Here is a 27,494-nt window from a genome sequence, read left to right on the forward strand (position 1 = left end):
CTGTCTCTTTTTAGATTTTTATATTTCTCTAAATACAGGACAAAATGGTCATTTAAAATGGAGGATCAAGTTACATGTTCATGGGAGTCTTACCACCTGGAATTTGGGTACTTTTCTATAATTTTTAGGGCAATGAGAATTTGATGTTGAGAGCTTAAAGAGTATGATTTCTTTCTTAAATATTGTAGCTGGGGGTGAGAAGAGCCTGGTAGTCTCATGGCTCCAGGAGTCTGTAGTGTGCCAAAATGGGACTCTTGAAATAGGGATACCAGAATGCTAACCAACACTTAGAAATAAGGAAAGGATCCTTTTAAAAAAATTTTTTATTATGTTATGTTACTCACCATAATACATCATTAGTTTTTGATGTAGTGTTCCATGATTCATTGTTTGCTCCATGCAGTACATGCCCTCCTTAATACCCATCACCAGGCTAGCCCTTCCTCCCATCCCCTCCCATCTAAAACCCTCAGATTGTTTTCTGGAGTCCATACTCTCTCATGGTTCATCTCCCCCTCCGATTCCCCCTCCCTTCATTTTTCAGATCCATTTTTTAAAAGATTTTATTTATTATATATTTGAGAGAGAGAGAGATTGAAAGCATGAGTGGGGGGAGGGGTAGAGGAAGAGGGAGAAGCAGACTCCCCAATAGGCAGGGAGCCCTGCAGTGTGCTCCATTCCAGGACCTTGGGATCATGACCTGAGACAAAGGCAGCTGCTTCCCTGACTAAGCCACCCTGGCACCTGGTTAGGGATCCATTTTTATTGACAGAACTCCTTGTAAACAAAAAATGAAGTGTAAGGAACACCAAATGAAATGAGGACTTCCTGTGTCTTGAAGTCTCCACTACAGCGGGGAGGCCATCTTGTTCCTCAACCTTCCCTAACATAACCTCTCATCACTCTCCCTCTTGCTCTTCTCCTGACTACACTGGCTCCATTTTGAGTCCTGGATATCCATCTGAAACAAGTGGCGTCCTCAGGGCCTTTGCACTGGCTCTTTCTCCTGCAGGGCACACACATGCTCAGATAAACTCGTGTCTTACGTGCAGACTTCCCTGAACTCTGCCTTCAAATGTCACCTTCTTTTAGGTCTTCCTGAACTCCCAAAAAAATAACACCTCATCTATTTTCATTTATACCTGCTTTTTTTTCTCCCACTGTCATTGTAATTGTAGCATTTCCACCATGTTACTAATCCCCATTTGTGTTATAATTAATCATTTTTGTGCTAATTTCTAGTCATCGCAACCACCACATGGGACAAGGCAATGATTCCCAAATTTCAGGATTTCTTCTTCTGGGATTATCAAATAATCCAGAACTGCAGCACCTCATATTTGGGCTTTTCCTGTCCATGTACCTGATCACTGTGTTTGGAAACATACTCATCATCCTGGCCGTCAGCTCTGACTCCCATCTCCACACCCCCATGTACTTCTTCCTGGCCAATCTGTCCTTTGTAGACATCTGTTTCACCTCCACCACCGTCCCCAAGATGCTGTGGAACATCCAGACTCAGAGCAAAGTGATCACTTATGAAGGCTGCCTAAGCCAGATGTTTTTTTTTTTTTTCCACACTCTTTGCAGGATTAGATGTCTTTCTCCTGACTGTGATGGCCTATGACCGCTTTGTGTTCATCTGTCACCCCCTGCAGTACATGATCACCATGAACCTCTGGCTCTGTGGATTATTGGTTCTGGTGTCCTGGATCGTGAGCATCCTGAATTCCTTGTCAGAAAGCTTAATGGTATCGTGGCTGTCCTTCTGTACAGAGGTGGAAATCCCCCACTTTTTCTGTGAACTCAGATGATCCAACTTGCCTGTTCCGATACATTTTTTAATAACATGGTGATATATTTTGCAGCTGTGCTCCTCGGTGGTGGTCCCCTAGCTGGGGTCCTTTACTCTTACTCTAAGATAATTTCCTCTGTATGTGGGATCTCATCAGCTCAGGGCAATTACAAAGCATTTTCCACCTGTGCATTTCACCTCTCCGTTGTCTCCTTATTTTATTGTACGAGCCTAGGAGTGTACTTTAGCTCTGCTGCTCCCCAGAGCTCCCACGCAAGTGCAGTGGCCTCGGTGATGTACACGGTGGTCACGCCCATGCTGAACCCCTTCATCTACAGCCTGAGGAACAGAGACATAAAGAGGGCTCTTATGAGATTCTCTAGGATGGCAGTTCTAAAAGGGACAATTGTGCTGAGGCTGAAGAAGTTGCCATGATTGCAGGGTCGAGGCCTTAGAATCAAAAGGTGTGTTTTTTTAATGCAGATTTTGGAAGTAGAACTTGCTTCCTTGATTTATTTCCTGTAATTTCCATCTTGTTTATTTTGACCTCTTGTACAATGTATTTACTCACTTTATTAAGCTTACTGATATCTTTGATACCCAGGAGATTTTCCCTTTGTCATTTTCCTACTCTCTCAAAGTTATTTCTAACATTGTATGTGATATATTTGGAAATTCTCACTTATTTCAAAGGACTACATGGATCTGCTAAGAACAATTTCTTCTCAAATGAAATACATCATAATGAATATTTTTCTTTTGTTTTACTAAAAAAAAAAACAAAACAGTCATGAGTCGTACTACTCCTATGGAAAATCTACTTTTGGCCACCATTTTATAACAGAAAAATCTGAGACTGTGTTTCCCTTTGTAACATCATTCCTTTGTGCATCACTACCTTCACTGCTCTTCTGAGAATGCAGACTTTGGCGTACTGTTTGTTATAGCTGATCACGGTGATCTTCCTACATATTAGGAGCCCTGTTGTGTGAAAATCTACTTTTGGCCACCATTTTATAACAGAAAAATCTGAGACTGTGTTTCCCTTTGTAACATCATTCCTTTGTGCATCACTACCTTCACTGCTCTTCTGAGAATGCAGACTTTGGCGTACTGTTTGTTATAGCTGATCACGGTGATCTTCCTACATATTAGGAGCCCTGTTGTGTAACACGGCTTGTGTCCACCATGCCTCCCATAGTCACTTGCAATAGAAATGATAATAAAATACATGTCTCCAAATGGAATCTACACAGAAAGACAAATATGGAAAAAATAGATTGACATAACGTGACCTTAGAGTCAAACGTGACTTTAAGGATGATGAAGAGAATATTAACACATACATTTATTCCTATGCAAAATACTTCTTTCTCAGATGCTTCATCTACTCATTGAAATATGAATTATCAGGGTCCGTCTGTAAGGGATAGTTAGTAAGATGAAACACTGGTGATATGTTTGGATTTTATTAAATTATTTTCTGGTTTCTGGTTGAAAACTTCCAGTGCTGCATACGAATATGATTCCTTCCATTTCACTAAATGAAACATCTCCCACTATTCGAAACTTTGCCATAACCTCTAAATGCACAGTGAATGAACGTCAGTATCATCTATTATATATGATCCTCATAACCACAGGAGGACTCACCAGCAAGCCTTGCCTCTTGTCCACGATGTGATCCATAGTCTCAAGTTCTGTGCAAACAGGCATGCCTTTCCGACCTTTCCATGTTATCACCAGGGGCCACAATGGAGTTTTTATTTATTTATTTATTTTTTATTTTTAAAGATTTTATTTGTTTATGTGACAGGGACAGCCAGCAGAGAGGGAACACAAGCAGGGGGAGTGGGAGAGGAAGAAGCAGGCTCCTAGCAGAGGAGCCTGATGTGGGACTCGATCCTGGAACTCCAGGATCATGCCCTGAGCCGAAGGCAGATGCTCAATGACTGCACTACCCAGGTGCCCCATATTTTTAATATAGTTATATGAAATAAACTTCAAGAACAGAGTAATCATGGAGGCTAACTTCAAGTATCAGAACAAATGCCTAGAATAAAAAGATCAGATTACTACAAACACCATCAGTTCTTCCTGATTTGATTATTCTATCAGTTAGCAATTGCTGCATACAAAGCGTCCTAAAATAACGTGGCTCGATATAATGTATTTATTATTGCAGGGGATTGGAGGGTAGAGAGTTGTTCTGATCACCGCAGGGCTCCACGTGAGTTCTTTTTTCAGGGGCAATCTCTGCATTGTGTTTCTAAGGCTCATCCATGACATGTGTGGCTGTAGTGCCCTTCTGTCCTGAAAAATCTATGCCATTTTACTCATTTTATATATGTAGGCTAATCTTCTACTTAGAAAAAAAATGTGTTTATCAAAAGTGAATTGTCTTAATTTACTTCAACTATTTTAATATCCACATGTGAACCTTTGTTTTTTCACAGTTAGAAGACAGTCTCCCACCACATTAGGTGTGACTCAGATACCTGCACTCCAGATCTGACTCTGAGTCATGCCCCACTAGAATTTTTAAATTCTAATTATTTTATTGGAACATTACTGCATGTGACAAACTGTACATATTTAAAGTGTACAATTTTAGGAATTGAAAGAGTCATTGAAAAATCATGGGTACATACTGCATGGTTCCATCTCCATAGAACTCAAGAAGGTGCAGAATAAATTCAAATTATTCGTTATGCAATTGTTAGGGTGTAATCCTTTCTTCCTACATTTTCTTCTGTAGGCAATGTGGAATCATAAACATAACTTCAAGCGATGTTGTAAGGCAAGATGCAATGTGTGGAAATACTTTCTTGGGTCCAAAGAGTGTTCAAGACTAAGGGTTGTGTGTATGTAAATGTATGTATAGTAATGTACATATTTATTTCAAAAAACACACTCATGTGCATATATATGCATGCACAAAACTCACTGCACTCATTATAACCCATTATAACCTATCTAATGTGTTGAAAGAAAGCTTGAAAGAAACTTGGAGGGTAAAGAAATGAAAAGAGTGAACGTTTGCATTCACATAAAATCCTAGGAATGTAGAAATTTAGACAAAACAATTTAGAGTAGGAGATTGGAGGCAAGATGGTGGACAAGAAGGGGACCTCATTTCCACTGGTACCTTGAATTTTGCACACCATTTTGCACACCCATAAAATCAGCCTGGGATGTAAGAATATATATCTGGAATTCTACAAGCAGAAAAGTGACTGCAAGGTAGGATGTGCAGAGTCATGAATCTGCAGGGAGATATAAGAAGATAAACAGAAGGGGGGGAACCTCCCTATGCTGGCTTCTGGGAAGTGGTAGAACACTGGAGCACAAAATTTGAACCCTCAGAATTCTGTTCTAGGGAGAGACATCCCTCTCTGAAAGGGGCTCTGTAAATGAAAAGGCAGAATTCTAGGTAGGGCACTGTGGTTTCAGGATACAAGGAGGTGCAGAGCAAAAGGAGGGGTCCCTGAACCAGTAGAGTACCCGAGCAGTGGAGCCAGGAAGCAGGTTATGGTCCAGTGAGCCCAGGAAGGGATTCTTAGCTCAGCTCTCCATAAACAATGAGTCAGTTTTTTTTTCATTTAGTTAATTTAAATACGTATGAAGAATTTGAGTGTCCAATTCACACAAGAAACTGACAAGTGTGAGAGCTGAGAACCAAGACCCTTCCACTCCCGTAACAGCAGACTCCTCGGTATCAGGCAGAGTTGCCACCACCTCGCCAGCAGATAGATGAGGTTTATGTAAGAGAAGCCAACAGCTTCTTTGCTCACACTGGAAAGCCCGTAAGGTGCACTGAGCCCTACACAGTCACCTGTAGAAGATGACAGGAAGACTCTCAATGAGATGGCCTGAGGGCAGTTCACTCACAAAGTCACACTCTGGGTTTTATTTGTAGAAGTGGTCCTTACGACGTCAAACCAACCAAACTCTTCCCTAGCTCAGTGGCTCTTCCACTTCCAGAGGTAAAGAACGTGATCATAAAAGGAGCAGAGAGGGAACACAAGCAGGGGGGGGCAATGTCCAAGTTCGCTGCTTCCAGAGAGAGGTCGCAGTGTCCAAGTTCGCTGCTTCCAGAGAGAGGTCGCAGTCAGAGACCGTGGTCCCTGCAGTGTGCTGCCGGCCGCCACTCCTCATCGTGGCCAGGCCACTCTTTTCTTTGGCATCCTGAAAAAAAATTGGAAACTGCATCCATATCCAGGCAAAAACTTCACAGGGTGGTAGCAGTCCAGAAAAGGTTTTAGTGCAGTGCTCAGATATGATCCAGGAGCTTCAGGTGCCCCCTTGAGCTAGCCGCCACTGGTAGTTTTAAAATCACAAAGCAGGGGGGGAGATGGAGGAGAAGTAGGGGACCTATTTCAAACGGGCCCCTGAATTGAGCTGGATATCTGCCAGACCACTCTGAACACCTATGAAATCAGACTGAAATGTAAGAAGTTACATCTGAATCTCTACGAACAAAACATCATTGGCAGTTGGTCTCGAGGTATGAAGTGGGGAGCCGAGAGTCTGGTAACAGATATCGGAAGATAAATGGAAAGGGGAGGGAGACTCCATGGTCTTGTGCTGGGAAGGCAGAAGCCTGTACTGGGAAGCAGGCTGGACTCACAAGCCGGTAGTGGTGGGGAAAGGTCTTTAGGGCAGCCCCCCAGACTGAAACCTGGAGCTCGGGGGCACGCAGATGAATCAGGGGTGGCTGGCTGTTTTAATCACAAAAGGCAGAGACATGCTGGCCCTGGGAGCGAGGACTGGGAGAGTGGCTGTGGGGTGCACAACCCGGCACGCTGCAGGGTTTTAGCAGCACTGGCAGAAATGGAGTCAGTGTTGCCTGGAGAGCTCAGTGAGGAGCAGACTGTGATCTCTCTGTTCTGAGACAGAGGTTTGGATATGGTGACTGCTGCTCTGACTCTCAGAAGAGACATGGATGTGGAAAGCACCAGGGCAAGCTGCAAGAGAACAAAAGCCCCCAAAACCAGTTCTCACTGAGCTCATCCTTCCCACGCTGGGGGCAGGCAGGGTTGCCTGAGTATCAGCTCAGCAAGCCCCTCCCCCAGAAGGCAGCCTGGAAGAACAAGAAGCCCACATCCCTAAGATCCCTAGAAAACAGGTGCAACCTACTTGGGTCTTGGTCAATAATTTGGACTCTGTCCATTCCCTCAACCACACCTCATCAGAATGAAAAAGAGGAGGAACCCCCAACAAAGGAAAGAAACAGAGACTGTGGCCTCTGCCACAGAACTAATGGATATGGATATAACCAAAATGTCAGAAATGGATTTCAGAGTAACAATTATCAAGATGATATCTAGGATTGAGAAAAATATTAACAAAAATATAGAAGCACTAAGGGCAGAAATGAGATCTAATCAGGCCGAACTTAGAGATGCTATGAATGAAATGCAGTCTAAACTGGATGAACTAGGAAGATCGGTAGGGGAAGAAAGGGATAAAGAAAGGGGGGGTAAACAGAAGGGGGAATGAAGCATGAGAGACTATGGACTCTGAGAAACAAACTGAGGGCTTCAGAGGGGAGGGGTGGGGGAATGGGATAGGCTGGTGCTGGGTAGTAAGGAGGGCACGTATTGCATGGTGCACTGGGTGTTATACGCAAGTAATGAATCATGGAACTTTACATCAAAAACCAGGGATGTACTGTATGGTGACTAACATAATATAATAAAAAAATAAATAAATGAATAAAAAAATAAACTGGATGCTTTGACTTCAGGGTAAATGAAGCAGAAGAACAAATTAGTGATTTCGAGGGTAAGATGATAGAAAAGAAGGAAAATGAGGTGGCGATGGAAAAACAAATCTAATTTCAAGAAATTAAGCTGAGAGAGATTACTGACTCAATGAAACTTTCCAATATCAGAATTATCAGGAGAAAGGGAGAGGTCTAGAAGATATATTGGAGCAAATCATAGCTGAGAACTTCCCTAATCTGGGGAAGAAAAGAAGCATTCATGTCCAAGAGGCAGAGAGGACCCCTCCCAAGATCAATGAGAACAGACTGACACCACGACATATAATAGTACAATTTGAAAATCTTAGATCCAATGAAACAATCTTGAAGTGGTGAAGGAGGAAGAGATTTCTTACATACAGAGGGAGGAACATCAGAATAACATCAGACCTATCCACAGAGACCTGGCAAGCCAGAAAGGGCTGGCAAGACATATTCAGGGTACCAAATGAGAAGAACACATAGCCAAGGATACTGTATCCAGCAAGGCTGTCATTCAGCATGGATGGAGAGACAAGGAGCTTCCAAGACCGGCAGAAACTGAAAGAATATGTGACCACCAAGCCAGCCCTGCAAGAAATATTAAGGGGGGTTCTATAAAAGGAAAAGACCCCAAGAGTGATACAGAGCAAAAATTTACAAAGACAATCTATAGAAACAAGGACTTCACAGGCAACATGACAATATTAAAATCATACCACTCAATAATCACTTTCAATGTGAATGGCCTAAATGCTCCCATAGAATACCACAGGGTTGCAGATTGGTTAAAAAGACATGAGCCATTCATATGCTATCTACAAGAGACTCATTTTGAACCTAAAGATACATCCAGACTGAAAATGAAGGGATGTAGAACAATTTTTCATGCCAACGGACCTCAAAAGAAAGCTGGGGTAGCAATTCTCATATCAGACAGATTAGATTTTAAGCTGAAGACTGTAGTTAGAGATACAGAAGGACACTATATTGTTCTTAAAGGGTGTATCCAACAAGTGGATATGACAATTATAAATATCTCTGCCCCCAACAGGGGAGTAGCCAACTACCTAAGCCAACACTTATTCAGAATAAAGAGACATATAGATAACAATACATTAATAGTAGGGGACCTCAACTCTCCACTCTCAGCAATAGACAGATGATCTAAGCAGAAAATCAACAAAGAAACAAGAGCTTCGAATGACACACTGAACCCGATGGATCTCATAGATATATACAGAACACTACACCCTAAAACAACAGAATACTCATTCTTTTTGAATGCACATGGACCTATCTCTAGAATAGACCATATACTGGGTCACAAAACAGGTCTCAACTGATACCAAAAGACTGAGATTATTCCCTGCATATTCTCTGACCGCAATGCTTTGAAACTGGAACTCAATCACAAGGAAAAATTTGGAAGAAACTCAAACACTTGGAAACTAAGAACTATCCTGCTCAAGAATGATTGGGTAGGGGCGCCTGGGTGGCACAGTCGTTAAGTGTCTGCCTTCGGCTCAGGGCGTGATCCCGGCGTTCTGGGATCGAGCCCCACATCAGGTTCCTCGGCTAGGAGCCTGCTTCTTCCTCTTCCACTCCCCCTGCTTGTGTTCCCTCTCTCGCTGGCTGTCTCTGTCAAATAAATAAATAAATAAAAAATCTTTAAAAAAAAAAAAAAGAATGATTGGGTAAACCAGGACATTAAAGTGGAACTTAAGCAATTTATGGAAACCAATGAGAATGAAAACACATTGGTCCAAAAACTATGGGACACAGCAAAGGCGGTTGTAAGGGGGAAATACTAAGCCATTCAAGCCTCACTCAAAAGAATAGAAAAATCTAAAATGCAGTCCTTATGCTCAAACCTTAAGAAGCTGGAGATGGAACAGAAGAACAGGCCTAAGCCACACACGAAAAGACAATTGATTAAGATTAGAGCAGAGATCAATGAATTAGAAACCAGAAATACAGTAGAGCAGATCAACAAAACTAGAAGCTGGTTCTTTGAAAGAATTAATAAGATTGATAAGCCACTGGCAAGTCTTATTCAAAAGAATAGATAAGGACCCAAATTAATAAAATTTTGAATGAAAGGGGAGAGATCACGACTAACACCAAGGAAATAGAAACAATCATTAGAAACTATTATCAACAACTATATGCCAATAAATTAAGCAATGAAGAAGCAAGTGTGTGTGTGTGTGTGTATATACATATATACATATATACATGTATATATACATATATATTTACTATAAATCACAATATCTCATTTATAAATGTAGTATTGGAACAAGCCTTGATTGGAATTCTGTCAAAATGCTTCCCAGTCTCAACCAGACATGATTTGCCCCTGGCAATATTTGCCCATGTCTGAGGGATGCTGCTGAACATTTATAATCCTGAGACAGCACCCAACAGAAATATTTAACCAGCCCCAAATATCAACAGTGGGATGGTGAGAAATATGATTCTAGACCAGCATTTCTCTACCTTCATTGTGAATACAAATCACAAAAGTTTGTAGTTAAAATGGAAAGTCTGATTCATTAGGTCTCTTAGGGGCCCAGGGACTCTGCATTTCTAACAAGCTCCCAGGTGGTGTTGATGTTGCAGGTCCTGGTCTAAGGGGCACAGTTTGAGAGCAAGGCTGTGCTCCTGTGTCAGAGTCACATATAAGTAGTTTTTGGTCGTCTCCACTAAGAATCTCCTGTGTTTGTAATTTTGGAAGAAAAAGTTTCCACATAACTCTATAGGTGTTGATAAATTCTCTGTTCAAGTCTTTTATATAAGGGCTCTTGAGTGACATCAGATAATTTATATTTGAAGAAGACTTTGTAGTAGGCAGAACAAGGGCTTCCAAAAGATGTCCACATCCTGATCCAAAGCAAGGAGAAATGCAGCTAGTAGATGGAATGAGGCTGCTAATCCCTGATCTTCATATAAAAAGGTTAGCCTGGATTATCTAGATGGGACTAGTGTAATCACAGTAGTACCCTAAATGTGAAAGAGGGAGGACAAAGAATTGGAATCTGAGAGACATTTTCAGATTCTCTGCTGTAGATTTGAAGATTGAAGGAGAGCCACGAGACAAGAAAGGTCGCCACTGAAAAGTGAAATAGGAAAGGGAGTGAATTCCCCTCTGGAGTGTCCAGAAGGATCACAGCTCTGTAGACCTCTTAATTTTAACACAGTGAGACCCATTTCATGCTTCTGACTTTCTAGAAACTTAGGATAAATCTTTGTTTTAAGCCACTCATGTGGTCATCTGTTACAGCAGGAATTGGATACAGACATTTGTCCAGAAAAAAAATTGTTTGTAGGAATGGAGTTTGAGCCTTTCAACTCATTCAATGAACTTCCCTTAGGTTAAGGCATTTGGTATTGAAATCCCTCCTTAACTGAAAGGAGATAATTAGTTTTAGTTTGGACATATTCTGCCCCGTTAGCTGGACAGTGATTTCCTGCTGCATAAATGTAAATGTGGTTTTGACTCTGAGGCTCTCGAAGATTTGAGGTAAAATACAATTCTTTATTAAAATTAAGAAAATCTTTGTGTCAAAATTCTACATTCTTTCTCTTTTATGATGATTCAAATGTTTCTTCTTGTCATTTGTATCCCTTCCAATGTTCAGGTTTTCTTCCAACACAACAGATGGGACTTAAATATGTCTCTGTGTGTCTACATAAATGTGTGAATGTGTTTATTTGAGAGCAAGATGTATACAAATGTACACACACATAAACGTACTCACAGTCCTAATCTTGAACGTTTCCTTTGGACTCAACAATGTGCTTCTCCATGTTTATTTCTGATGACTCTAAGAAAGACAGACTTCATTAGAGTTCCTTCCAGGTAACTAAGAGAGGCCAGAAGGACATGCCTCTTTGCACAAAAGACGTGACCTGAAGTACATGACTGGACAGGAATTCATTCTCTGATCTTGAGCATATATATGGATGATATACAATGAATGATATTGATCTTGTTCAATCATTGCCTATTTCGTGGCTATGACAAAATTTAGAAAAGGAGATATTTCATTTAGAGCAGAGGAAAGAGTCCTATTGTGTGTAGCAGAAAGATATAGATGATGAAATAAACACACCATAAACGTGCTCTCTAATTCTTCACTCCAATGGGGAAAACCCAACTCTTCTCCATGGATATCAAACTATATATTCAGTGAATAGATGGGCAGCATAAAGTGAAATATTTTGCTCAGTAATGCGAAGTATACTTTCAATTCTTTTTCATCATACTAAGATCTTTCCTGGCCCAAAGGCCATATGAAGCTAATCTCTTTATTCTTTGTTTTTGTTGTTGTTGTTGTTGTTGTTATTTATTTATTTATTTATTTATTTATTTATATTTAAGTTCAATTACCCAAGTTATAGTACATCATTAGGTTTTGATACGATGTTCAATGATTCACTAGTTGAGTATAATATATTTATTCTAATACATGTATTGGTGTATACTCCACTTGGAGACATGTACTTGGTAATCATATTGCCAATTAGTGTGGTGGACACAGCTGCATAGAGGGACATGATCATAAGAAGGAGAATGAAGCTCAGTGACTCCCTATAGGACAAACTATAAGTTAGTCTACATCATCAGGATGAGCAGTGAAGGCAGAGATCTACAAAGTAATCATGCACAAAAAAGTGAATAATTTGAGTCTCATACTTTCCTTTATTATAAAATTACATAAATGCCTTCACTTACCAAAAGTAGTTTTTCTATATGAATATTATGACTCATGACTATCCTTTCAGCAAAACAAGAGAAAAATTACTTGGAATGATATATGTTGTTTGAGTAGAAAGTAATCTTATGAAATCCATGGTGCCCCATGACATAAATGGGAATTTCCAAATATATTTGATCAGAGCTGGGAAAAACTTTGAAAAAGTAGCACATAGACAAAGGGGAGAACTGTCTGTACTTCAGGCAGAGCAGAAGCTCAATAAAGTGAGTTATTTAAATGTATAAAGAAGTTGAATTCAAACAAATGGAAATTCCAGGAAATAAATAGAAGGAGTAGATTCTATATCCATACTCTCATCAAAGAATAACAGTTCCTGGTTCTGAGGCTGTGAGCCCTGCAAACATGGGCAATTCTTTGGTCCTAGGATGATGGGCCCTTACATCACTGGAAGCCCAATGATTCCTTTCAGAGCCCTCTTTATGTCTCTGTTCCTCAGGCTGTAGATGAAGTGGTTGAGCGTGGGTGTGACTACCGTGCACATCACAAAGCCTTCTGCACTTGAATGGGAGCTCTGGGTAGCAGCAGAGTTAAGGTACACTCCTAGGATTGTACAATAAAATAAGGAGACAACAGAGAGGTGAGATGCACAGACGGAAAGTCCTTTATACTTGCCCCAAGCTCCGAAGATCTCACATGTGGAGGAAACTACCTTAGATTAAGAGTAGAGTATCCCAGCCAGGGGAGCACCACCCAGCAGCAAAGTTGCATGCCCAACTACCTGATTGAGATCGCAAAAAAAATGAGGGATTTCCATCCCTATATAGAAGGACAGCAGCAACAGCATTAAGCTATGTAACAAGGAATTGGGAACACTTTTGAACCAGGACACTAGAGCCAGCAGTCCACAAAGCTGGGGATTCATGCTAACTGTGTATTGCAAGGGGTGACAGATGGCCACGAAGCAGTCATAGCTCATTGATGACAGGATAATGTCATCTGCACAGAGTAGGAAAAAATACATCTGGATGAGGTAGTCTGCATAGTTAATGATCTTGCTATGAGTCTGGAAGTTCCACAGCTTCCTCAGGACGGTGGTGGAGGTAAAAGAGATGTCTACAAAGGACAGGTTGGTGAGGAAGAAGTACATGGGGGTGTGGAGGTGGGAGTCAGAGCTGACAGCCAGGATGATGAGCAGATTCCCAAACACAGTGATCAGGTACATGGAGAGGAAAAGCCCAAATATGAGGGGCTGCAGTTCTGGGTCCTCTGAAAATCCCTGAAGAAGACACTCTGAAATTCATGTGTCATTTGGTAGTACCATGTGTTGGAGATTACCACTAGGAATGAGAGAAATAACATGATAAATTTTCAAGCAAATGCATTGTTTATTTTTTTATCATTTTTTATTTTACTCTTTCTTTTTTCGTTTAAAATTTTTATTTAAAAACCAGTTAGTCAACCTACAGTGTAATATTAGTTTCTGGTGGAAAATATAGTGATTCAACATTTCCATACAGCACCCAGTGCTCATCAGGACAAGTGCCCTCCTTTATCCCCACCACCTGTTTCCCCCATCCTCTCACCCTCCTTCCTTCTGGCAACCATCACTTTGTTCTGTGTAATTAAGACTTGGTTTCTTGGTTTGTCTCTCTCTCTCTCTTTTTCCCTGAAAGCTTCCTTTGTTTTGTTTCTTAATTTACACATGTGAAATCATATGGTATTTGTCTTTCTCTGATCAAGTTATTTCACTTAGCACAATACTCTCTAGCTCCATACATGTCATTGTAAAGAACAAGATTTAATTCTTTTTGATGACTGAATAATATTCCGTTGTATATAAATACCAATTTCTTATCCATTCATCAGTGTATAGACACTTGGGTAGTTTTCACAGTTTGGGTATTGTAGATAATGCTGTTATAAACTTTGGAGTGCATGTGTCCCTCTGGATTGGTATTTTTGTATTCTCTGGGTAAATACATAGTAGTGTAATTGCTGGATTATAGGGTTATTCTATTTTTAACTGTTTGAGGAACCTCCATACTGGTTTCCAGAGCACCTGCACCAGTTTTCATTCCCACCAACAGGGCAAGAAGGTTCTTCTTTCTCCACATCCTCGCCATGCCTTGTTGATTTTAGCCATTCTGACAGGTGTGAGGTGGTATCTCATTGTAGTTTTGATTTGTATTTCCCTTGAGGATGAGTGATGTTGAGCTTCTTTTCATGCATCTGTTGGCCAACTGTATGTCTTCTTTGGAAAGGTGTCTTTTCATGTCTTCTGTTCATTTCTTAACTGGATTATTTGTTTTTTGGATGTTGAGTTTGATACGTTCTTTATAGATTTTGGATACTAACCGTTTATCAGATATGTCATTTGCGAATATCTTTTCCCATTCCATAGGTTGCAGCATTACGTATTTACCCAAAGGATACAAAAATACTAATTCAAAGGAATACATGTACCCCAAGCATTATAGCAGCAATGTCTATAACAGAAAAAGTATGGAGAGAGCCCAAATGTCCATCGAGGGATGAATGGATAAAGGAGTTTGGTATATATACATACACACACTGGAATAATCCTCAGCCATCAAAAGGAATGATTCTTGCCATTTGCAATGATGTGGATGGTGCTAGAGTGTATTATGCTAAGTGAAATAAGTCAGAGAAAGATGAATACCATATGATTTCACTCGTGTGTGGAGTTTAAGAAAGAAAACAAAGAACACAGTGGGAGAAAAATAAGAGAGGCAAACCAGGAAACAGACTCTTATCAATGGAGAACAAACTGAGGGTTGCTGGAGGGAGCTGGGTGGGGGGATGGGTAAAAAATATGATGGAAATGAAGGAGGGCACTTGTGGTGATGAGCACCAGGTATTGTATGGAAGTGTTGAACCACTAAATTCTACTCTGAAGCTAATATTACTCTGTATGTTAACGAACTGGAATTTAATTAAAAACTTGGAGAAAAAAAAGAAAAGTCTATAGGGTCCAATGATGGAGAAAGAAGATATATATATATACATACACACACACACACACACACACACACACACACATATAAAATCATGCTCATGTCAGCTAGTGACACGTGCCATGAAGGAAAAGAAAAAAAAGTGGGTATAAAATGGAGTAGGGGGGTGCAAAGTAGTTCAGGAAAACCTGCAAAGAAGGGGACATTTTAACAGAAGCTTCAGGAAAAGACAAAGCATGAGACAGAAGGATATCTGTATTCCCTTGCATGGAAAGCAGAGCAAAGGCCCTGCAGAAGGCACTTACTGCAGATCTGCAGATCTCAACATGCAGTCAGTGCGGTGAGGGAATGAGCAAGAGGAAGAGAGAGGAGAGGTGGTGGCAGAGAACATTGAGGACCGAGGTGGCTTTCCTGCCACTGATGGGACTTCAAGACATAGGGAGTCCTTCCTTCACATGGTGTTCTTTGCACCTTATTAATTCTGTTCCAAGGTGTTCTGTGAGTATAGATCCCTTCCTTATTTCCATTTATTGGTGAACATTCTGCATTTAAGGGTCACGTATCGGAGTATATGAACTCGGGTACCATTGCCCAGAGGACTGCTCATGCCCCACAACACACACACACACACACACACACACACACACACACACAGTGCACTCTGACATCCTGGCACTGTGTTACTATCATGCTTTTCTGTCTCTCAGCCACAGTAATGCTGAAAGAAATGGTAAAAGGCAAGCTGTCAACATCAGATTACCTTTACCTAGAAAAATGTGTAAATAGTACTTAAATTCTAGTGAGTAAGACTTCCAAGGACATGGAAACACGGGGCTCCATTTTAATATGATCATCTTGTGTCCTGTATTTAAAGAAACATAAAAAAACACCATTCCAAAAACACAGAGTGGAAGGAAATGGACACAAGGGACAAAAGAGATCTAATAAGCTCAGGCAGTCCCTGAGAGACTGATGAGAAGAAAGCTTCTCTGGTTCTGGCAACATTCCAGCCCCAGTTCACCTCCCTTGATGCCCAGAATAAATAACAAGGCAGAAAAAACCACAATTCATCCAAAGAAGAAAGGAGTGGTATTTTTAAGGCATCAGGACATTTTACTGATTGAATATCCCTCTAGAAAAATGTGCAAAGGGACTAAACCTGCAATTCACAACAGAAAATATACAGTGTATGACAACATCAGGGGATTTCGTTAATAAGATTATTTATTTATTTATTTGAGAGAGAGAGACAAAGATAACAACAGAGAGCATGAGGGAGATGAGCAACAGGTGTGGGGAGGAGAGGAAGAGGCAGGCTTGATCCCAGCACTCTGGGATCATGACCTGAGCTGAAGGCAAACACTTAACCAACTGAGACACGCAGGTGTCCCCGTAAGGGGACTTTTAAAAATGAAATAATAAAAAGACTTTTACAAATTATTTTATTTTATTTTAATTAATTAATTTATTCTATTTTTATTTATTTATTTATTTATTTATTTATTTATTTATTTATATTTTATAAAGATTTTATTTATTTATTTGACAGAGAGAGAGAGAGACAGCCAGCGAGAAAGAGAACACAAGCAGGGGGAGTGGGAGAGGAAGAAGCAGGTTCCCAGCAGAGCCGGGAGCCTGATGTGGGGCTCGATCTCAGGACCCTGGGATCACACCCTGGGCCAAAGGCAGATTCCCAACAACTGAACCACCCAGGTGCCCCTATTTTTTATTTTTTAAAGATTTTATTTATTTATTTGATAGGAAGAGAGAGAGTACAAGCAAGGGGAGCAGCAGGGAGGAAGAAGCAAGCTCCTGCTGAGCAGAGAGCCCGATGTGGGGCTTGATCCCAGGACCCTGGGATCATGACTTGAGCCAAGGGCAGACACTTAACTGACAAAGCCACCCAGGTGCCCCTGTATGACTCCTTTAATGGAGCAATCTGTATACTATATTTTAAAAAGTCTTTTTATTGACGTGTAGTTGACACACAATGTTGCATTAACTTCATGTGTACAACATTGTGATTCAACCCTCAACTCTTTATGCTATGCTGTGCTCACCACAAAAGTCAAACTATATACTAGATGCAGTTTATTATGTGTAATCATACTTCAACAATAGAGTTAAAAGGAAAACGTCTAGCGGAACATGGGTTAGGGTAGGATCTAGAGCACTGACATAGCTGATTCACATTGGGCAGGGATGGAAGCTATCTCTTCTAACCAGAAACAAAGCAGGGTGTCTATATGGATATGGAACAATGAAATTAAATTAAGACAATTAATATTTGATATGCCTGTTCTAATTCACTACCAGGTACTGATTTTATATTCAAAGCACTCTTTCCCATAGAACAAACAAAACCCAACATGAGTAAAAGAAAGGAAATAACAGATCAGAGCAGAAATAAATGAAACAGAGACAAAAAAACCAAAGGAAAAATTCAATGAAATAAGGAGCTGGTTCCTTGAAAATATAAACAAAACTGACAAAGCTTTAGCTGCACTCATAGAGAACAAAAAGAGAAAGGACACAAATACATAAATCAGAATTTCAATAAACCTGCAAAAAGCAAACAAGAATAAGTAACATTTTTTCAATAGCAATACTATAATAAAACTTTTCATTAGTAGTAAAATACTAAAAAAATTCCAAAAAAAAAGAAATAAGAAAGGAGAAGTAACAACTGATGCCACAGAAACACAAAGAATTATAAGAGAATATTATGAAAAATTATATACCAACAAATGGACAACCTAGAAGAAATGGATAAAGTCCTAGAAACATACAATCTTTCAAAACAGAACCAGGAAGAAATAGAAAATCTGAACAGACCAATTATAAATAACAACATTGAATTGGTAATCAAAAAAACACCCGAAAGTACAAGTTCTGCACCAGATGGATTCACAAGTGGTCTACCAGACATTGAAAGAAAAACAAAAAAAAGAACCTCAAAATATTCCAAAAAACAGATAAGGAAGGAAAGCTTCCAAATACATTGTAAGGTCAGCCTTACTTTGATACCAGAACCAGACAAAGGCATCACAAAGAGAAGCACAGACCAATATCCCTGATGAAGATAGATACGTACATCCTCCACAAAATACTGGCAAACCACATACAACCATATAGTGACAAAATCATTCACCACAATCAGATGGGATTTATTTCAGGGATGCAACGATGTTTCAATATTTGCAAAGCAATCAATGTCATACATCACATCCACAAAATGAAGGTTAAAACTCATGATTATGTCAACAGATACAGCAAAAGCATTTGACAAGAATCAACATTGATTCATGACAAATTCTCTCAACAAAGTTGAGATAGATAGGACAGACCTCAACATAATAAAGGTCATATGTGAAAAACCCACAGCTAACATCATATTCAATGGTGTAAAACTGAGAGCCTTTCCTCTCTTGTCAGGACCAAGACAAAGATGCTCACTCTCACCACTCTCATTCAACATAGTACTCGAAGTCCTACCCACAGCAATTAGACAAGAAAAGGGAATATGGGACATCCATATTGGGAAAAAATAAGTTAAATTGTCACTATTTGCAAATGACATTATTTATTTATTTATTTATTTATTTATTTATTTATTTTTAATGTTTTTTATTATATTATGTTAATCACCATACAGTACATCCCTGGTTTCTGATGTAAAGTTCGATGATTCATTAGTTGCGTATAACACCCAGTGCAACATGCTATATGTGCCCTCCTTACTACCCATCACCAGTCTACCCCATTCCCCCCTCCCCCTCCCCTCTGAAGCCCTCAGTTTGTCTCTGAGTCCATAGTCTCTCATGCTTCATTCCCCCTTCTGATTACCTCCCCCTTTCTTTATCCCTTTCTTCCCCTACCGATCTTCCTAGTTCTTATGCTCCATAGATGAGAGAAACATATGATAATTGTCTTTCTCTGCTTGACTTATTTCACTTAGCATTATCTCGTCCAGTGCTGTCCATGTTGCAGCAAATGTTGAGAACTCGTTCTTTCTGATAGCTGAGTAATATTCCATTGTATATATGGACCACAACTTCTTAATCCAGCAGATGACATGATTTTATACATAGAAAATCCTAAAGACTCCACCAAAATCTACTAGAAGTCATAAACAAATTCAGTAAAGTGCTAGATACAAAATCAATACCCAGTCATCAGTAACATTTTTATGCACTAACAATGAAGTAGAAGAAAAACATGTTTTGAGTAAAAATTAAAAAAAAAATTTACAATTGCAGCAAAAAGAGTAAAGTATTTAGGAATAAATTTAACCAAAGAGGTAAAAAAGACCTGTACTCCAAAACTATAAAACACCAACGAAAGGAATTGATGATGAAACAAATTAATGGAAAGAAAAAACATATTCATGGATTGGAAGAATTAATATTGTGAAAATGTCCATATTACCCAAAGCAATCTATAGATTTAATGTACTCTCTATCAAAATACCATGAGTGGTTTTCGCAAAACAAGAACAAATAATACTAAGACTTGTATGGAACTACAGAAGATCCTGAATAGCCAAGCACTCCTGAGAAAGAAAAACAGAGCTGGAGTTATCACAATACCAGTTTTCAAGATATAGTACAAAGCTCTAATAATCAAAACAGTATGGTACTAGCACAAAAATAGACATGTACATCAATGGAGTAGCCTAGAGACCCCAGAAATAAATCCATGATTATATGGTCAGTTAATCTATGAAAAAAGAGGCAAGAATATGGGGGAAAAGAGAATCTTTTCAATAAATGGTGCTGGGAAAACTGGATAGCTACATGTAAAAGGTTGAAACTGGAACTTTCTCTAATTACACACACAAAAATAAACTCAAGATGGATTAAAGACCTAAATGTGAGACCTGAAACCATAAAAATCCTAGAGAGAACATAGGCAGCAATTTCTCTGACCTCAGCTGTAGCAACATTTTTCTAGATAAGTCTCCTAAGGTTAGGGAAACAAAAGCAGAAACAAACTATTGTGACAACATCAAAATTAAAAGATTTTACACAGTAAAGGAAACAATCAATAACACAAAAAGAAAAGCCTACTGAATGGGAGAAGACATTTGATCAGATATAATATATCTGATAAGGGGTTAATATCTAATATACATAAAGAACTCCTACAACTCAACAACAACAAAAAAAACAAGTAATCTAATTAAAAATGAGCAGAGAATCTGAGTAGACATTTCTTTAAAGAAGACATAGAGATAGCCAGCAGACACATGAAAAGGTGCTCAACATCATCAGGGAAATGCGAATGGAAACCGCAATTAGATACCACCTCACACCTGTCAGAAAGGCTAAAATCAAAAACAGAAGAATCAACAATTATTGGTGAGGATGTGGAGGAAAAAGAGCGCTTACACTCTGTTGGAAGGAATGCAAACTGGTAGAGCCACTGTGTAAAACAGTATGAAGGTTCCATAAAAACTTAAAAATAGAAACTACCATAAGATCCAATAATTCCACTACTATTATCAAAGAAAACAAAACACGAATTTGACAAAATACATGCACCCCTATGTTTACTGCTGCATTGTTTACAATAGCTAAGATACGGAAGCAACCTAAGTATCTATCATAACAAATGGATAAGGAAAATGTGGTACACACACACACACACACACACACACACACACGAATATTTCTCAGCCATAAAAAAGATGAGATCCTGCCATCTGAGACAAAATTTATGGACCTAGAAGATATTATGATAAGTGACATACATCGGACTGAGAAATACAATTACCTATGATTGCACTCATAAGTAGAATCTAAAAAATGAGTGAGCAAAAAGCAGAATCAGACCTATAAATGGGTATTAAGGAGGGCACGTGTTGCATGGTGCCCTGGGCGTTACATGCAAGTAATGAATCATGGAAGTTTACATCAAAAACTAGGGATGTACTATACAGTGACTAACATAATATAATAAAAAAATTATAAAAATACAGAGAAGAAACAAATGATTTTTAGACAGGAGGAGTGTGGGGGATGGGCAGAGTGGGTGAAGGGGAGAGGGAAGTACAGAGTTCCAGTTATGGAATGAATAAGTCACGAGGATAAAAGGCACAGTGTAAGGAATACAGGCAACGATATTGTAATAGCAATGTATTGGGACTGATGGTAGCTGCACTTGGGATGAACATAGCATAGTGAATAAACTTGTCAAGTCACTATGCCGTACACCTGAAATTGATGTAACATTGTGTGTCAACTATGCTCAAACAAACAAACAAACAAACAAACAAAAAAACGCACAAAAAACCCACAAAGTACTCTTTCCCGTTGGAAAGGAATGCTCTGAGTAGCCTAGCTGGGTATATAGCAAGAAAAATGTACCTATCTGTGTTTAAAGGTGTGAATGCCTTTACCCCAGATGAAAAACCTGAATAACCAGATTTGGGGAACATGTATAAAGAAAACTCTAGCTCTGTATCCAAAAAATTTACCATCTACCAAATGCAATGATACATGCATTTTTTTTTTTCAGAATCTGCCTGAAGTTTTCAAAATAGAAGTCAGGATGAAGTTCCAGGGAGGATCCTAGTTGGGATCGATGCGGTCAGGTGACATAGCTATATCTCTGAGTCAGACACTGGAGACTGTCACTTGCTGCAGCTCAGAGGCCCACAGGGTGGTCTTTCTGATGTGCCTGCATGAGTGGTTATATACATTGGAGAGATGTCCATTAGCAGGGGATACAGACTCATTGGTAGAAAGGGTGGACACACGGGGACTGATGTGGCAGAAATTTTTCCTTTATTTATGGTCCCTTGGCTTCAGGAGAGCTGAATTGCTTGGAGAATTGAACAACATGAAGGGAATTTATTTAATAAGAGGCTCTGAGCATTTAGCCTCTGAATCCCCCTGGCAGGGCTCACCTTCTTCTCATCAGCCACAGGCTAAAGGCATCATCTCCATGCTTCTCTGAGATGTCCAATTATTCCAAAGAACAATTGCCAGTCCCCCATTTCCTGTCCTTTCTGCATCAATTGTCCTTGGAAGGAAGGACCTGTAGAGCCATTGAGTGAGGCATCAGGGAAAGCTAGAACAGTCCAGTAAGTACTCTGGGAAAATGGTGTGGAGGGAAGGAAAGCTTTAATTAACCATGTGTTCTGGGTAAACAGGTTGATGAGACAGTGCAATAGGATTGATTTCAAGTCCTGCACATTTCATGTCCAATGAGGATTCTTGCTCCTCACTCCTTCTCAGCTTTTCTTTTTTCTCTTCTCAGAGCATCATCGCAGGGACTCTCGCCTCCTGCAGCAGGAACCAACAACCCTCCCCTATGTCTGCTCACCTCTTGGGTTGTGCTTTATTCCAACATTAGCTTTTCCTCTTATTTGTTAAGCACTGGCTGGGGCAGCCCTGCAGAGTGAGAAGAGCCTTGACTTGGAGTCATGAAATAGGCAGCATTTGGAATCCTGCTCTTAAAAACAAAACATGCCCAAGTATACCATCAACATATTATGTGGTGCTTTTTTACTTCTAGAAGTGATATTTAAAGAAATTCTACTCAAAGATGAAAGAAAGAAGGCACAGTGGCTGGCAGATCTTCCAATGACAAAGAACAGAGTATCAGAAAAGGAACATGCAAAATAATGTAATCTGGTCATGTAAACAATGCAAAGAATGTAAAAGTTATCGGTATTTGCATTGAAAAAGTAAATACAGGATTCATACACAGTGTTTAGAATAATTAATACCAATGTATGAAAATTGTAAACTCCACATACATGGCATAAAAATGCCCTAATTATCAAGCGCCTATTTTTTACATACATAGGAAGTAAGGTTTGAGGGAAGGCATAAAGGAAAATAAATGTTAGAAGATAAAAGGTGAAGGACTGGAAGCCACAGATGATGTAGACCAGCACAACTCAGTCATGAATGAGCAGCGGAATCCCCCGTGATCTTGTCACCATGTGGATTGTGATTCAGCAAGTCTGAATGTGGCCTGGGATTCCGCATTCAAAAAAGCTCTGAGCAGTGCTGCTCCTGCTGGTCCATGGACCGCACTCTGAGTAGCCGGGTATAAAGGGCATGACTGCTTTGAAACTAGGACTACATTTCCAGATGATAGTGGCAGCAGAGGGAAGGATGGAAGCATCTCAAATTCCCCAACTGAGGCAATTGTAACCGGGAAGTACTTTGTTAATCCATTCGCTGGAAATTAAAGGCAATCACATTTCTGTGCTGTCACTGTGATGGTCATTGAATGCTGTTTTTTTCCCCTTTTTTTCTAGCTATTTTACCCACATGGAATCAGGAAATCAAACACATGCTGAAGAATTTCTCCTCCTGGGATTTTCAGCAAAGTCGGAGACTCAGTTCATGCTCTTCGGGCTGTTCCTGTGCGTATACTTGGTCATGTTCACTGGGAATGTGCTCATCATCCTGGCCATCTGCTCAGACTCCCGCCTCCACACCCCCATGTACTTCTTCCTGGCCAACCTGTCCTCTGCTGACATCTGTTTCACCTCCATCACTGTCCCCAAGATGCTGCTGAACATCCAGACTCAGAGTAAAGTTATCACATATGCAGGATGCCTCAGCCAGACATTTTTTTTCTTTGTGTTTGGATGCCTGGACAATTTACTCCTGACCGTGATGGCCTATGACCGCTTTGTGGCCATCTGTCACCCCCTGCACTACTCAGTCATCATGAACCCCCAGCTCTGTGGGCTGCTGGCCTTGGGATCCTGGTGCATCAGTGTCATGGGCTCCCTGCTTGAGACCTTGACCCTTTTGAGGCTGTCCTTCTGCACAAACATGGAAATCCCACACTTTTTTTGCAATCTTCCTCAAGTCCTGAAGCTCGCCTGTTCTGACACCTTCATCAATAACGTCGTGGTGTATTTTGTGACTATTGTCCTAGGTGTTCTTCCTCTCTCTGGGATCCTCTTTTCTTATTCTCAGATTTTCTCCTCCATCCTGAGAATTTCATCAGCTGTGGGCAAGTACAAAGCCTTTTCCACGTGTGGGTCTCACCTGTCAGTGGTCTCCTTGTTCTATGGCACAGGCCTCGGGGAATACCTCAGTTCTATAGCAACTTCATCCTCCAGGACGAGTCTGGTGGCCTCAGTGATGTACACCATTGTCACCCCCATGCTGAACCCCTTCATCTACAGCTTGAGGAACAGGGACATGAAGGGGGCCCTGAGCAGGCTCCTCGGCAGGGTGGTGCCTCTCAGCGTCAGGACCATCACTGGACTCTCCTGAGTAGCTGGGCACACAATATGGAGGCCCAGAGACCCTGGCTTCCTTCATCCACTATTTTAATTTTTTTCCCCAGGTGTACACATTTTAAGTCAGGTCTATTCTTGGGTCTTCCTTGTCTTCTCTATTTTCCTTCAGGGTATATCTTGGGTTACCTTTTTCACTTTATAACCAGTTGCTTTCACTTGGTATGTATACAAGCTGGTATTTCTCAGTAATCTTTGGTAATGGTTTGGATTTCTTAAAAAAATAAGTCAAATCTCATGTATTTAATATCTATCCTCAGAATGATGGATGTGTACCTAGCTTGGAAATGTCCCCAAAACTCATTTACAGAGATGTTTTCTCAAGTCACCTGGATAAAACCAACTCAAAGATTTGATTCCCCTCCCTTTTTATCCTGATCTGATTCACTTTCCTTCCAGTGACATTGACTTTACTAAATTTCTCTGATCACCCACAATATAGACTCCTTGAACTTCAGAACTGTCTCTTCCCTGTCTTTGAGACTGCAGTGCCTAGTACAGTTCTCAGGATGGAGTTTATGCTCAGTGAATATTTGTTGAGTGAAAAACCGATGGTTGGGTGGTTAAATACATCAGGACCAGAAAATAAAAGTGTATTGATTTAATGAAAGCTTTTGAGTTAGAAAAGAAATTTGGCAAGTTTTTTTCTTTGTTAGTTTTTAGTAGCCTCCATGCCCAGTGTGGATCCTAAGGCAGGGATTGAACTCACAACCCTGAGATTAAGACCTGAGCTGAGATCAAGAGTTGGTTGCTTAAAGTTGGTACAGCCACTCTGGAAAACAGTGTGGAGGTCCCTTAAAAAGTTAAAAATTGAGCTACCCTATGACCCAGCCATTGCACTACTGGGTATTTACCCCAAAGATACAGATGTAGTGAAGAGAAGGGCCATATGCACCCCAATATTCATAGCAGCATTGTCCACAATAGCTAAATCGTGGAAGGAACCGAGATGCCCTTCAACAGATGACTGGATTAAGAAGTTGTGGTCCATATATACAAGGGAATATTACTCAGCTATCAGAAAGAACGAGTTCTCAACATTTGCTGCAACATGGATGGCACTGGAGGAGATAATGCTAAGTGAAATATGTCAAGCAGAGAAAGACAATTATCATATGGTTTCTCTCATCTATGGAACATAAGAATTAGGAAGATAGGTAGGGGAAGAAAGGGATAAAGAAAGGGGGGGTAATCAGAAGGAGGAATGAAGTATGAGAGACTATGGACTCTGAGAAACAAACTGAGGGCTTCAGAGGGGAGGGGGGTGGGGGAATAGGATAGGCTGGTGCTGGGTAGTAAGGAAGGCACGTATTGCATGGTGCACTGGGTGTTATACGCAACTAATGAATCATCGAACTTTACATCAAAAACCAGGGATGTACTGTATGGTGACTAATATAATAAAAAAACACTAAAAAAAAAAAGAGTTGGTTGCTTAGCTCACTGAGTTCCACAGGCACCCCTTTCTATTGGTTTTGTTTCCTCTTTTATAATATAACAGATTTTTATTTTATAGGATTTGTGTTTTACCATTCTTCTGTCTTGATGCCAGTTTATGCTTAAGCCAATTACACAATTTTATAAAATTAGTTTCAGAGGTAGAATGTAGTGACTCATCAGTTGCATATAACACCCAGTGCTCATTGTATCAAGTGCCCTCCTTAATGCCCAATACCCAATTATCCCTTCCCCCCGCCTACCTCCCCTCCAGCAACCCTCAGTTTGTTTCTTAGAGTTCAGCACCTCTTACGTTTTGCCTTCCTGTCAATTTTTATTTATTTATTTATTTATTTATTTATTTATTTATTTATTTATTTGACACACACACACAGAGAACATAAGTAGGCAGAGAGGCAGGCAGAGGGAGAAGGAAGAGCAGGTTCCCCACTGAGCAGAAAGAATTTTCATCTTGTTTTATTTTTCCTTCCCTTCCCCATGTTCATCTGTTTTGTTTCTTTAATTCCACCTCTGAGTGAAATCATAAGGTATTTGTCTCAGTTGGGTTGAGTTAATTTGTTTAAATATATGACTCAATGTACTTATTCATAGTATTCCCAATGAAACTGTGTCTGCGGGTAAAGGGCAGTCACATGCACTCACAGTATAGCAAGGAAACATACCTAGAATGAAGAAAAGTTACACAGTGGTAACCCCTACATCTATCTTGTTGCAAGAGAAAGTGTCCTTTTTCTGCCGGAATGTTAAAAAAAACAAACAAAGAAAACCAAAGGTTGGTGAAGTCAATCACTCCTTGCAGTCTGAAAGATGCGATGGGATTTTGAAGATAGACAGGTGAATAATCCCGACTAGACCAGTGATGACTCCACGCAGAAGGCAGCAGGTGTATGGAGGCTCTGAGCCTGGAGACTTCCTATTCAGGTGAAGCTACAACTCGAGTTCAGTGTTTGTGACATCGATGTGGGCAAGGTGGCATGAGTGGGAACCTGGTGGGTGGGCCAGGGGGGGGCAAGCCAAGTGTTGGAAGCTGTGGAATTTGGGTTTCAGTCTCCAGCAGGGAGTCACTGGGAAGGGGTTATGATAGGGAATTGGACTTAACTGCAAAATAGAAAGATCTCTCTGAGTAAATGTGAATATTGGCTAGAGGGTGCCAGTCTTTGGTAGGTGGAGAGCCAAGAAGGAACAGAAATAAGGCTGTGGGCTTGGGGAGAAAAAAACACTCAGCCAAATCTCGTCACCAGTGATAACCACTCATTATCAAGGGGAGGAAACTCTGCTAAGATCTTTCCATCTATTCACTAAATCTGTCAACCACCTGAGGAGGATGGACAGCTTGAGCCCTATGATTTGGGAGAATATTTTAACATTCAGAAAATTTGGTTGGTGCTCCAAGTACAAATAACAAACATGCTTAGGTTCAAAATGAGAAACATGACTTTCTTATTATAAAAGTTTTGCATTTTAGATCATTTACAAAAGTAGCTTATTAGATCTTTCTCCCCACGTTTTCCCACAAAGGCTT

General features: G+C 40.2%; 3 pseudogenes; 2 read left to right on the forward strand and 1 right to left on the reverse strand.

Annotated features, from left to right (window-relative positions):
* Positions 1–1,258: 1,258 nt before the first annotated feature.
* Positions 1,259–2,230, forward strand: LOC148108962 (olfactory receptor-like protein OLF4; annotated as a pseudogene).
* A 10,471-nt stretch (positions 2,231–12,701) lies between these two features.
* LOC123796698 (olfactory receptor 7A10-like) lies at positions 12,702–13,412 on the reverse strand (annotated as a pseudogene).
* Positions 13,413–23,528: 10,116 nt separating this feature from the next.
* Positions 23,529–24,706, forward strand: LOC123796676 (olfactory receptor 7C1-like; annotated as a pseudogene).
* The last annotated feature ends 2,788 nt before the right edge of the window (positions 24,707–27,494 follow it).

Source organism: Ursus americanus, chromosome 14 (assembly GCF_024610735.1).
Source record: "Ursus americanus isolate L20-20 chromosome 14, mUrsAme1.1.p, whole genome shotgun sequence".
In the NCBI taxonomy this organism is placed as follows: domain Eukaryota; kingdom Metazoa; phylum Chordata; class Mammalia; order Carnivora; family Ursidae; genus Ursus; species Ursus americanus.